This window comes from Xiphias gladius, chromosome 22 (genome assembly GCF_016859285.1).
Source record: "Xiphias gladius isolate SHS-SW01 ecotype Sanya breed wild chromosome 22, ASM1685928v1, whole genome shotgun sequence".
NCBI classification, from domain to species: Eukaryota; Metazoa; Chordata; class Actinopteri; order Istiophoriformes; family Xiphiidae; genus Xiphias; species Xiphias gladius.
This window is the reverse complement of record NC_053421.1, coordinates 2,679,727-2,693,485: the sequence shown is the minus strand read 5'-3', so window position 1 is coordinate 2,693,485 and position 13,759 is coordinate 2,679,727. Positions and strand designations below refer to the sequence as shown.

Sequence of the window (13,759 nt, the reverse complement as noted above, 5' to 3'; positions counted from 1 at the left end):
TGAATAGCAGCCAACGTCCACATTGCTAGCTGTTGTGTTGAGGTCTATGTCTGTCTTTGGGTTACTTGCGTCACTAAAACAAACATTGGTGATCCTGGATAACTGGTATCATGAAGCTGGTTATCACCTGTCACTGTTAACACTGGGGTTTCCAGCTACGAGCGAAAGAGGCGGATGGTCAACCGTTCCATTACAAGCCACATAATCAGAACAATTAACAAAGTATTGAGACGAAATAAAACAGTCTCTCTCTCTCTCAATCCCTCTCTCTCTCCCTCTATCGCTTTCTCTCTCTCTCTCTACTCTCTCTCTCACTCACTCCCCACTTGGTAGCCCACCAAATTCTGAGTGAGGATTTCACCCTGGCTGGCAGATCAGTTCACTTTATACATGCTTCTTTATACATATCACATAATTTCAACAACTTAATACATCATTCGCAGAGATTACACAGTTCTCCGCTACAATCACTGACTAGAACAACTCCAGTGTACTGTCGGTAGGCAATGAGTGTTTCCACAGGAGCAGCTGGAGATTAGAAACCTTGCTTAAGGGCATCTTGTCTATAATTGCACCACACAAAAAAATGCAAAATAACAAAAAATGAAACTGTGTAAAGGCCTTAAGAGTTGCCACAGTCAGTACAGGTTGTGCTTGATTTATGTTACAATGATCATGGATGCAGAACAATGGACCCCGGGGCACAGACGTAATACCTTCCATAATTCATCTTTTTCAGCAACATCTTGCAGGCTGACTGTAACTGCTGTTGGTGGAAAAGTGAACTTAAACTCTTTATTTTGTTAATGCAGAGGATAAAGAGAGATCTATCTTCATTTACAACTAAAAATCAATGCCACTGCAGATGTAGGCTTACTGTAGCCTTAGGATGTAATGTGCAGACATATTATGTGGGAGAAAAAAATTAACAAAAATAAATATCAGGTCAAACTAAATATGGGCAAATATTCAGTATGAAAGGACTTGAATCATGATCAAGAGAAAATAGTGTGGTTAGGATATCACTTTTGACTGAGCCCTCTGGCTTTCCAACAAGACAGGATAAAGGGTAAGTGTGGTATTATTCAATATTGTCCTTACTGTCAAAAAAATCCCATGAAAAGTCCAAAACTAGCCATGTCTAACTAGCTAATGCTGATACATCTTATTCCTCTTTGCCATAGGGCTCCATGGTTGTCCAAAAACTATATTAAAAAAAAACACATCAATGAGCCACACTGTTGTACTTGTTGACATGTTCCTTCTTTACAAGGAACACATACACGGTAGTTTATTTTGACTCAATCCCACATATTCAACCCTGCTGCCCCAAATACTCAGTAGAGCACCAAATGTGAATTAGTCTGCTGCCAAAAATAGTCTCCAACAAATACACAGGACTCCTTTTGGAGTAATGTTTGTTAAAATCTAGTGACCTGCTCTTTTGTGAAATTGCTTTTGTAAAAATAGAACTTTACTGTATATCTTTTGGTTGTCATGGCAGCACGTGCAGACACAGCGGCCTCTCACAGGTCAAATATTTCAGTGCTTTTGTCATTTTACATGCCTTTAGCTGTACAAAACAGAGCACCTTTTATGCAGTGAAACTTAGCCCCAGTCGCCAGGATCTTCTGGAGATTGGCTGAGTGAGTACAATGACTATTCAGCATGAAATGATGAACTGCTGCGTCTTTGTTTTCATTGAAACATGGCTAAACAGCAACATTCAGGACAAGGCTATTGAGCTGGACGGGCTAACACTCAACTCACACTGAAACAACAGGGAATACCGCCTGTCTCATGGTACAAGTGGCAGCGGACCATGTGTTTATATCTACAAGGAAAGGTGTAGGAATGCTGTGGTTGTGTCCAAAGACTGTTTTCTGCTGGTGGAGTGCTGGCCATACTATCTGCGGTGGGAGTTCACCGCTGTTGTTATTTAGGCAGTCTACCTGCAAGAGCTGTACAGTGTTGTAGCAGATACTACACGTGAATTTCAGTCTGCACTTTTTGAAACTTTGGGCAATCAGCCTTATAACCAGAAGTAGTAAACTCTCAATAAAGGGATCTCTGTCTCACTTTGAACGAATATATAAGACCATGACTTGGTGATAAATGAGGATTTATTTATAGCTAAATGTTATAGATCCATTAATAATGAATGTATAACAAAAACAAAATGAACGAACATCAATGACAAAATGTACTGATCACTTAGTTTGTCAATAGTGAAGTGAGGGTGACGTTAACAGAGAACAATGGAATGCTAGAGGACAATCTACTTCTCTAGTACTAGTAAAAAAAAGAATTCACTCTTATCACCGACAGCAGAAGGAAAATTTACCCTACTTTTGCAGCATCACCTTGGTGCGGAAGCCCTTTCAGTTGGATCCTAAGTTATCCGCCAGTCTCCCAGCAAGGTAATGCTCCTCGGGATGCGGTTCATTGGTGCATAGTTGTTGTAGTCAGATAGAACTCTATTTTCACTTTCCCTAACTAGATTTGTTTAATAGTCTTGAAAGTAATCTTTTTGGCTGGACGACAAAACTTCCAAAAACTATCAAAGCAACACTTACTGAAGTAAAAAAAAATATATAATAAAAATTAGACTCATTCATTTTGGTATTGAGTTACATCTGAGGCTTATTTAAGCTACAGATCAAAATGCACATGGCTTAACAAAGGGAAAAAAATGTTGCAGGAACACCAATGTAGATGAGGTGAAATAAGACAGGAGAAGAGGCTTGGTGAGCAGTTACAAGAAAATTCTGAAGGACAAAAAGCAAAAAGGAAAAAACAAAGAAGAGCCAAAAGTAAAGTAAAAAGTAAAAGAATAACTGCAAAAAGGAAGAGTTCAAGTGCCAGAAATGCATAAGGAACAAAAGGCAGTCAGCTTCTTTTTTTTTCAACCAGCAGGTCTATGTGTGCATTACGGGCAGAGAACCGGCCTTTTGCATCCAAACTGTAATTCGCCTCCAACAAGTGTCCACTGCTTTGTTTTGGGGAATTGGGGGGAGGGATTGATTTGGCGCTTTCCTTTCACCAGGGAGATTATATTGAGGTTTTACTTGCAAAGATCACATACTTCAGTTCTGTATTGCCCTGAGGTCCATGAGGAGTGACGTGAATGAAATGAAATAAAAACCTGTATTGTCACGTGCATAAATCTCTCTCACAGTCTTATACACAACAAATAAAAAGCCCTGGACATTTACCATTTAAAGTCAGGTATCTGAGATAGAAAACACACTCTCCAAAAAATAAATAATAATAATAAAAAAAAAAAGGTATTTCTTTTCTTCAAATATTGCCTCCCAGGTGGCCAACACATGCCAAGTTAGTAACTAGAAACTCAGACAGGCTCCATCTCTCTTCTGCCACCTCCAAAAGCTTATTAGTATTTTGTCACAGAACCCCCATGCTGCTGCAGGATATTGAATGCTACCCAATTACTAAAGTGCTTATATAGACTTGTTTGTTCCTTTAGCTGGGCAAACTATGTTGGTAATCATAATGTTTTCAGACTTAACTTTTGAAGCTGGCGTGAAAGAGATCATCACGTCAAATACTGCAAAATCATTTCAAAAATATCTTTCTGACTATGTCAACCTGTTATATGACCAGACTGAGCCGCTTCCAACATAAATCGCTGATTTTTTAAAAGTCTTTCAAAGTCTTACAAAGGCAATTTTTTGACAAAGTCTGTCACTTTCATGAAACTGGTCATTGCAATACTTTTACTAATCATTCATTTGAAGTTGTGTTTCTGTCCACATAATCCAATATTCACTCTCTTTTAGCTCTGTTTTTGTCTCTGCCAACACTGGAGAAAAACATCTGGCTCTTCAACGGCTAGTTGTTTCACTTTGGTCGCCAGTTAGGTGTCTAACTGTGTCTGTCTGCTGTTTGGTGCTCGGCAGGTAGTGTACAGTGGATCATTTTTGGTAAATCACCTAAAAGTTTATATACTGTAGATTTTTGATCTTTCCTATAAAATTATTTAGATGTGGATTTTCCCTCTATTTTTCTTTCGATTCCTTCCAAATATTTTGATTCAACCAAGGTCATGGGATTGGTTGAATACAATAATAATAATAAGTGTTTTTTTTTGCCTAAACCTAACCACACCAAGACTCTGGATGTTAACTCTGATTTGTGGTGTCAAAGTGCTCAACATTGTACGCCCACCATCCATCCAGGATCATTTCCCTGTGACTCGCAGGCGGCACATACAGTAATTATAGCATTACCTAGACCAGAAAAACCTGGCATCTAGGCAATTGTGTTCACTAAAAAATTTAATTGGGAAACAAATTAGTTTTAGTGAATGTAATTTCAACAAGACAGGGTATGTGAAATCATTGTTAGAATGGATCACAGGTGCAGTGAAGGAGCCAGATGAGGCTGTCTAAAGTGTGACCCAAAACTGAAGCTTGTACTTAAAGTAGTAACTTGTCATTGTGTGATTGTTTGACCCTGAGAAAGATCAATCTTTTAAACTTTTGTATGTAATGAAATAGTGTGTACTTGATGTTTTGGGCAATCCATCCCTTTGCTTTTTGTGTAGAAAAGAAAGGGGATGGATTGGTTTATTGAACATACCATTTGCTTGTGCAAAATCTGCTGATGAAACTTTTGAAGACATATTGTATAACTTCATCAGCCGTCTCAGAAGCATGTGGTTGAATCAAAACAGATAGAAGTGTGACACATGGTACTGCAGTCTGCTTTTAAAATGACAAGCATGTATCTGATGGTCCAGCTTTGGACTGCAGTTTGCCATCCAGCAGTTTGAAGACTAATAATAATGTTTTAGGAGTACTTTGCAGCATAATGAAGATGTATCTCTGTGCCCGATTGGAGCAGTCTGAACTTCATCAGTGTTTCAAATCAGTTGACCCCATCACAGCAGCCGTGCTGGATAGGAGCAAAAAAAGGAAGAGCATCAATCTCTCCCTGCAGACTGACACACACAGAAAGAGCCACAGCATGAAATACAGCTTCATTTCAGCGCAGGCGCCGAGGTGGGCCAGTCAGATGATAGGTGTTCAGACAGGGTCATCTGGCCTATGCTTTAGTCATAGCAGCATAGATAAATGTCATAGTCAGTACTTGGGCAGGTGATGAGGGGCTTGACGTTGTTCCTTCTGGGAGAGTGATAGTATCTGACAATGTGCTTCTTCACCTCCTCGCCTCCGTTCTTGCCATCCAAACACCCCCCTCATTCAACTGTACCACTAAATCAACAGTGTTTGCTGTGAATCCCAACACACCACACTTTTTTCTTCACTGCTTTCCTCCCGGAGGACCAAGAGAGCCTTCTGTCTGTCATCATTATCAGCCCCTCTCTCACTGGAATAGGCTTGGTGGTTGTGAGGTTAATTCTGCCTTCCTCAGAGACTGGATGCACTGTATGCGTGAACTCTGCCGAGGCTTTCTGGCTGCAGCTGAGTTGGCAAGTCATAGTGCACTGACCTAAAGCAATGTTAGTCTCTGTGGGGATTAGTTTACAAAGCCTTTTTCCCTCTCATGCCTTCACCACTGTCATATTTTCCTAGAGTCCTCTCCAAGACCAGTCCGGGGCCCTGTTCTTCATACTTGGATGTGTAGTTTATTTGATGGTGTTGATGATGTGAAGAGGATGAAGGAGACTCCGCTGACACTGTCTTGATTGCATATAAAGGTTTATTACAAAGAAGAACAGCGTCAAGTCAAGCATCTGCAGATCTGCTTGTGAGAGGGTGTGAAGTCGATGAACCACTCTGAAATTCAGCCTTGGTCACCGACTCTTAAATAGGACAGTTGTTTTCCTAAAAACTGTCACTCACATATGGCATTACCTTACATAAGCATTACCTTCCTTTTCAAACTGCAAGACCCCTTCTGAGGACCTTTGACCTATGGCCTCTGAGCCATACCTCTATTTTCACACATGGTTTATATTCTACATATATGACCATACACCTCAGATGCAACCCTGTCTCCTTGAAATTACGTGTATATACAACTAAACTGCCACAGCAAATATGTTTTGTAGGAAACGTAATCGCCAAGTGGAATATGCTCAGAGGCAATGTTGTTTTGTTTTGTTTTTTTTTAATGAATGATGCATTACATTTATTATGGTAGCAGGATATGGTTGGGGAGGATGGTAGGTGTACAAAGTGAATGACTGTCACATCAGAGACCAGGGTTCACATCCAGAGCCCCGTCTGTAGTTTAGTCAACAAAAGGACTTTGATTAAGGTTAGAGAAAGATGGCGGTTTTTCCTTAAATGTAAATAAACACTTTGTGTCACTGTGAAATGTGATACATTTTCTGTATCAAACCAGACCAGGATCTTTCCTGAACATTAACCAAGTGCTGTGAAAGTCTAGACAGAACCATAGACAGTTTAATAATGCTGGAGTCACTACAAGTGGATATTGAACTGCAAGATTAGATATTTTGGTGGAAAACAAATACATTATCTGGGAACAGTTAGTTATATATTCAGTGTCAACATATTTGCTACTTGCCAAATTCATAAATTAACAACTTTTCCTCATTACGTTAATAGATAACGTATTCCACTTGCAATTAAATTTCCTCATGTTGCAGTTTAGGTGTGTATATATACACACAATAAATAGTTAAATAGCTAAACATGATTAAAATAGGTCATACAATAAAATAAAATCAGTCCACACTCAGATGTGAACGACCTCTGATGTCTTCCCAGTGGATGATGAGAGTGGTTTTGGTCTGATGTTCACAGAAAGCTGACGTTGTCTATTTCTGTTCATTCAGGCTCTTGTCCTGAGTTCTTGATGTTCCACTGAGACTGCTACGGTTAAGAACAGGAGATAAATTCACCTAAAAACTTCCAAATACCAGACCACTGGAACTGTTGACAGACCTCACTGCTGTACCTGTGTAAATAATAATAGTTGCTAAGTCACTTTTTTCTTCTGACCTTAACACCCACTGTATAGGAAAGTATTCAGATAACCTTCTCCATTGCCACAAACTGGAGTTTTACATTTGTTTAAAGTGACTTATATTTGGATTTAATTAGACCAATTATACCCCAGAGACGTATAACTCCCTGTAAGATCCCTTACGCTGTTACAAAACTCAACTAATGTAAATCCTTAGATTTACGTTATATGTTTTATATATATATATATATATATATATATATATATATATATATATATATATATAATTATTGTGTCTGATCACTGTATAGATAATATGAAAATATATTGTATTTAAACATGTTTTACGGTGCCCAAACAGAAGTAAAACGTAATTTTCTTTATTGGATGTCGTCAGTTCAAAATCAATGACATTTCCTAATTTTATGAGAATTAGGAAACAATTAGGAAACAAAATATCAGGATTTATTATGACATTTTGATAGGGATTTGTCACTCAAGCATTAAAATTAATGAAATATACTTGTTTCATGAAAATAAATAGTATACACTTAGACTGTAACAGTCAATTAATTTTCATTGAATTTCAGTCAGTTTTATGAATAAATGCTAATAACTTACAAAAAATGAGTAATTTACTGAAGCAAAATGTATCATGAGACAAATTGGCAGGATATATTGGATTGCGTGGCATTCCAAAACCGTGTATCTCTCCAGTTTTAATGAGCTATGAGTCTGTTTTCAGCTGTGTGCTATTTTACAGATAATCAAATGGTTTTTCAAATAGGTTGTTTAGCCCAAGAAGAAAGAGAATTTTTTAAAACCATAAAGGAATGTTTAATCCTTAATCCAAAATCTTGAGATACATGTTTTTATAACTGGACATCAATAATAATTATAACATGTTTATGGAGGTTCCTCAGCTTTAAATGAACTACTCTTTAGCTGTGGTAAAAATGTGCTATGTGCAGCCATAGGGTCTTGCCAGCATGAGTACAATCATATAATCAGCACTCTGGTTGGGTATCTTTGTTGCATTCATTTCTAAATAAGCGTTCAATATTATTCAAGATAACTTCATCAAAGATGAAAAAATCTATCCTTCAAGTGTTTTTGAAGAACTAAGTTATTTGAATTAGGTTTAAAGGACCAGTGTGTAGGATTTAGGCTGATCTATTGGCAGAAATGGAATATATAATATATATATATGATATCATTCTTTAGTCTATAATCACATACCCATACCTGAAACTATAAGAATCATGTTTTAGTTAGCTTAGCATGAGCCCTTCATGCCTACATAGGGAGCAGGTCCTCCTCCACAGAGCTCACCATGTTTCTACAGTAGCCCAGAACAGACAAACCAAATACTGGCGCTACAGAGGGCCTTTTCCATTTTTATGTTATTAAAGGCCACCGTAGGTTCTTCTTCACACTTGGAATGGGTGTGGTGAGGGGAGGGATATTCAGTTGGCTGGAATCAGCAACCTCACTGCTAGATGCCATTAAATCCTACACACTGGTGCTTTAAGAAGATACTGTAATTTTATCTGGCTAACATCATGTTAGGCTGTATTAGTTAAACTGTGTTTAAAGACTGAGGCCATGGACAGCCTTGAGCTCCCCTAGAGACAGGTAATTTAATTTTTGGACATATCGTCCTTGAGTATTGTCATATCATTCCACATGTTTTGACAAGCGATAAAAGTCAGAATACTAGTATCGAGCCTCTGCAGCATTTCGGCACATCCCAGTCCCCCTGTCACCTCCCAGCTGCACTTTATATGCTTTGGCACAGGAGATCATTTCATCAAAAATGAATTCTTAAAAAAAAATCAGGGCATAACAGAGGACAGATTTCAAGGAGAATCTGAATACAACACCTGGCCCAGTAGAAAAAGAGAGAAAAAAAGCCCACAGCAAAGCGTGTCTGTCCTACCAATGTATTCTCAGGACAATGTATTCATACAGTTTACCCTTCAGTGAAGACAGGTATACCGGGAAACATCACAAGATAAATCATTCCAGTAGACATACAATAAGACTTTTAAACCCTCAGTAGAAAATATCTCAGAGAAAGTGGTTTATTAGCAAAAGCATTTGTTATTAACCCTGGCAATCAAAAGAGTATTGATTTTCCTTTCTTTACACACTGAAACTAATAGTATGATGGCACATCACGTACTGCAGGCTGGCTCCCTCAAGGCAGTGAGAATATCAGCCTTCCATCCAAACTTGATTATTTACTAAAGCTTTCTAATAAAGGCTTCAGGTTCCTGCTAATGAGCAACACTGTTCACAAGGTAAATTATCTCTTACATTTTATCATTACTCCAAAAGTAAGACACAGACAAGAAAAGAATCAGCAAGTAAATTAAAGTGTTTCTAATGTACAGTGCAGACAGGTGCAGACAGTATTAAAATTTTCTGCTAATGAGCTCTGACAATTTGCTGAAATTTAATTGAAGTAGAGGCAAAAGTAGTGTTTAAATAAAAGAGAATTCAGAGTTACAGTTTTTGATTCAACAACATGTTTCTGCCTTGCTGTCACTGCTAAATACAATAAAAGTGGCAACTTCACATTTGTCCAGTTTCTCTTCTGTTTGATGCTTAAAGTGAAATTCTGCAGTTTAGATTCTCTTATAGGTGCAGTCTTTAATCAGTCTACAGCAATACTAACGGCAGTGTGATGCTGCACTTACGCACAGCAATGCTAAATCAGCTAAGTGCTAAATTAGCTAATTGCTAATGTTAGCATGGCAAAATTCAGGCATAGTGTTTACCATGTTCAACATATTTAGCGTTTAGCATTTTAACATGCTATATGTTGATAATTAATACTAAAAGCAAAGTAGCTGAGACTGAGATGGGAGTGTCATTAGTTATGCAGGTATTTGGTCATAATCCAAACTATTGCACAAATTTTGACCTGATGATTGTTTGAGAGGGTCAGAGGATCAACAAAGTACAATTAACTCCAAAGGAAACACGAATGTATGACCTAAATTTCATAGCAATCCAGCCAATAGTGTAAAGACGTCACTAAAAAAACAAATGTTAACCCCATGGTGGCATTGGATAAGAAGTCAGGGGCTCACCAAAGTTTGTAAGATTTAGCTTCTGGGGACCATGGATGTCTGAGCATAATTTAATGGCAGATCATCTAGTAGTTATTGGAATATTTCAGTTTGGACCAAAGCGGTGGACTGACCAACTGACTGATGGACCAGTTTTGCCATCCAAATAGCCATCCTGCTACCATGGCTAAAAAGTATTAGAAGTTTTGGAAAACGTCTTATTTTCTCTCTGCTTTATTTCCACACCAGAAATTGGCATTAGCATCATACAATTGCAGTTTGATTGACATCTATCAGCTTCATCTGTTTCCCTATAGCAACAGTAAAATAACCTCATTTTGTGCAGTTATTGACAAAATTATATAGTATAAGACTTGATGGCATTTAGTTTTTTTTTTCATCAGAGGCTGAATGTACTTGTTGTAGGATGCTTTGGACAGAGGCATGTGCTGAATAAATCGAGTATAATGAGATGGGACACAACTCAAGAGATCTCCTGTGTGAAAGTTTTATCCTAAATGTGTTGCTTAAATGCCCAAGGGTCCCTGAAATTGTTAGTAATCATCCCCTGGGAACCATGGATATCAACAGTTAATATTATAGCATTCATTGCCAAAACTCCAAAGACACCGCGGTTTGTTTCCCATTTCCAACCAACAGTCAGCATTACCCCGCATTAAGCATTACCACAATCGTTCCAAAACCTTAACCATATCTTTATTATTCTTACTATAACGACCAAGGTCTCCTCACTTTAATGAATTAGTAGTTTTAACACAAACCAAAATGTGTCCCTAACCTAAAAGGTGTTAAATATAAGTTGTAGTTATACCTACATAGCCAACATTAGCATTAACAGCTGTTTATTTACCAAGAGCTTCAGCAGTTGTTGCATTTACAAGACAAGACAGCTCTTGGTGAGTAAAGGAATAAAGTTTGATGCTGAACTTGCAACGTTTCTTCGAGACTGGTAAGTAAATAGTCGTTATTGGAATTAGCTATGTAGAGACAGAAAAACATCAATATAGTAGCCCCTTTAATAAACCAAACCATGATCTTTCCCTAAACATAACCAAGTTCTTTTTCCGTGCCTAAACCTAACCAAACCTTGACCATATTGTAAAACATTTATTTTTTCAACAGTGATTTTGTAACAGTTTTGGAATGAAGATAAATGATGTCATCCTGCTGATAGTGGCGTCCAATCAGAAAACACTTCAGTGTAACAATTTTAAGGGCATGGACCATCAACATATATTGTTCTTTAATTTGGGTACTTGTTGGAACTTTTTTATTTTACTGTTTTGGCACTCATAGCACGTGGTTAAGGTCAGGGAGAGATAGGGCTCTTGGTTTAATACTGAAAATGTTAACAGTGACTTGAAGCACAAGACAGGTCGTGTTTACTTTATTAACATTTAACAAAAACTATGATCCTTCCCTAACCTTATCCAAAGTGGTTTTCTTGCCCGAAACAATCCACAAGTGGGAGTCAGGACATGAACCCCAGATTCTAGTGTTAAAGTACTGTGCAAACTTGGTGTTGTACAAAAACATGTCACTTTCTTCACTCAACAAAATGTTTCCTATGAAAATTTATGTCACTTATATCCTTTCAAAAAAATTGTTGGGAATACAAACTAGTATGTGTTTAATAATTTCTGGGAGACAGGTTGTTTTAATGCTAACCTGCTACTATTTGTTCTTTGTCTGAGCTGATTGGACAGGGGTCACTAGAACAGTTAAGAATCATCCTCTGCGGATCAAGGATTTGAACAGCAAATTCCAAAGCAACCTGGTCAGCAGTTGGCATGATACTGTATCTTGGTACACTTAACAGGAGTGACTGTCATTTATTGCCTCCATGCTTGCTATTTTGAAATAATAGAAGAGGAAGCAGGTTGAGCCTAAGAAACTGTAACGTCTGTGTCTAATATTTTCAGCTGGGTGTCCTCGCTGGCCTTCAGTCCCTGCTGCTGGCATCGTGTTATCATATTCAGGGGTGTTAGGTCCTTTGGCTACCGCCAGAGAGGAAACCAGATTTTACATTTATAAACCATTTATTCAGTGAGGGCAAAAAAGATGTCTCTCATGCAGTCGGTGCGGGAAAAATGTCATCGTCATTTTCTTTTTTTTCTCACCCCTTTTCTCACCAGTAAGCATGCAAGTAAATCTGCTTAACAGTTTTTCTGCTGTGGCAGTGACAGTGTGTCCTGTTGCCTGATGCCTTTGGGCTTGGGTGGGAGATGTGGGGAGAATTTCATATCAGCATTAAGCACACTTATCAAATGGAGTGAGAACAGGGAATGGGGAGGGGGATGACTGAGCATCAGAGAGAACAGAAGATAAACTTATTTGCCCTTTGTCCAAGCCGCTTTGATCATCCTTGATCATAACTTTACATAACCATGTTTCTATAATCTGTATCAAGATTAAAAGCTATTATTGTTTCGCTTTATGTAAGCTTCAACATGAACTCCTCCTATACCTGTTTGGACTAACATGCCACTCACTGGAATGTCATTGATCTGGAAACTGTGTATTCAGTTTCAATTTTCTTAAATGCCTTTAACCCTATCCAATAAATCACATTTGAATCACTTTAAAGTGAAAGTAAAGTAAATGGTGCATTTACAAAATTATGATTAATCTGTTTAATTTATAATGAAAAAAAATATATATTTCAAGATAGTTGATTACTTGATAGTTGCTTTGAGTAACCAGACATCATCCAAACAATCCTCATTGTGTGCTGATTGGTCTTACTTTCAGCTTCTGGGCTTTATTGATTCTCAGTTCATGTTTCTCAGACTAAACCCTAAGAAGAATGTGAAATAGCACAAAATATAACAAATTTAACAGACACACTACAGAAAATGTTGACCAAAAAGAAAAAAGAAAATGATTGCAGAATTACATATAGACGCGTTCTCATTCCCAACTCATCACATCCAGACACGTGGTCAGGACCCCTTGGCGTTACTTTTAACACAATGGGTACACCTTAAGCGTCATTTGTCAACTTGCAGGGTACACTACAGCATGAAAGAAGCGCTACATTCATTAACGGCAGCGGTGTCGCAGGGAGGTGTTTGTTTTTTTTGGTTTAGGTAACAAAGCACTTTGGTTAAGGTTAGGGAAAGATAGTGGTCTTGGTTAAATATAGTACAGTAAATAAATATGTTGTGTCTGAAGTCACTGTGAACTTTATTTCTGTATTAAACCAGGCCACCATCTTTCCCTAACCTTAACCAAATCCTATGAGTGCCTAAACATAACCATAACTAGAATGGCACTCAGTAGAGCGTACACCTCCACCAAGGCCAAATATTGACGAAAATGTGGAAAAATGCCCTATCTCTCAATGTTCGGGAAAATGATAAAAACCTTTTCTGGATCTGCCCCTACAACCGGATCCGCACCAAAATTGGAGGCGTTCTCCCCTGGAAGATGCCCCATTCCTCCACCAGGCTTGGTGCAGATTAGTTCAGTATTTTTTGCTTAATCCTGCTGACAAATAAACAAACCAACGAATAAACCAACAAATAAACAAACCAACAAACCGACGGGTGAAAACATAAACTCCTTGGTGGAGGAAATTAACTCCAGCTCTTTTTCCTCCAAAAATGTTAAAATAAGCAAATAATAGCAATGACAGTAACACAAACAATAATTTAAGAGAAAATTAATTAATGATGAAATGAGTATGAAATAATAATGATCGACAAGGTCAGGTATTTGGGACTGAAGTAAAGAATATC

The 13,759-nt window shown here is 37.9% G+C and overlaps 1 protein-coding gene across 2 annotated transcripts in view; it reads left to right on the top strand.

The window, feature by feature from the left end:
• The window catches only part of tsnare1 (T-SNARE Domain Containing 1), a 178,246-nt gene that overhangs the window by 93,625 nt on the left and 70,862 nt on the right, over positions 1-13,759 (top strand). The gene's annotated exons all lie outside the window — the stretch shown is intronic.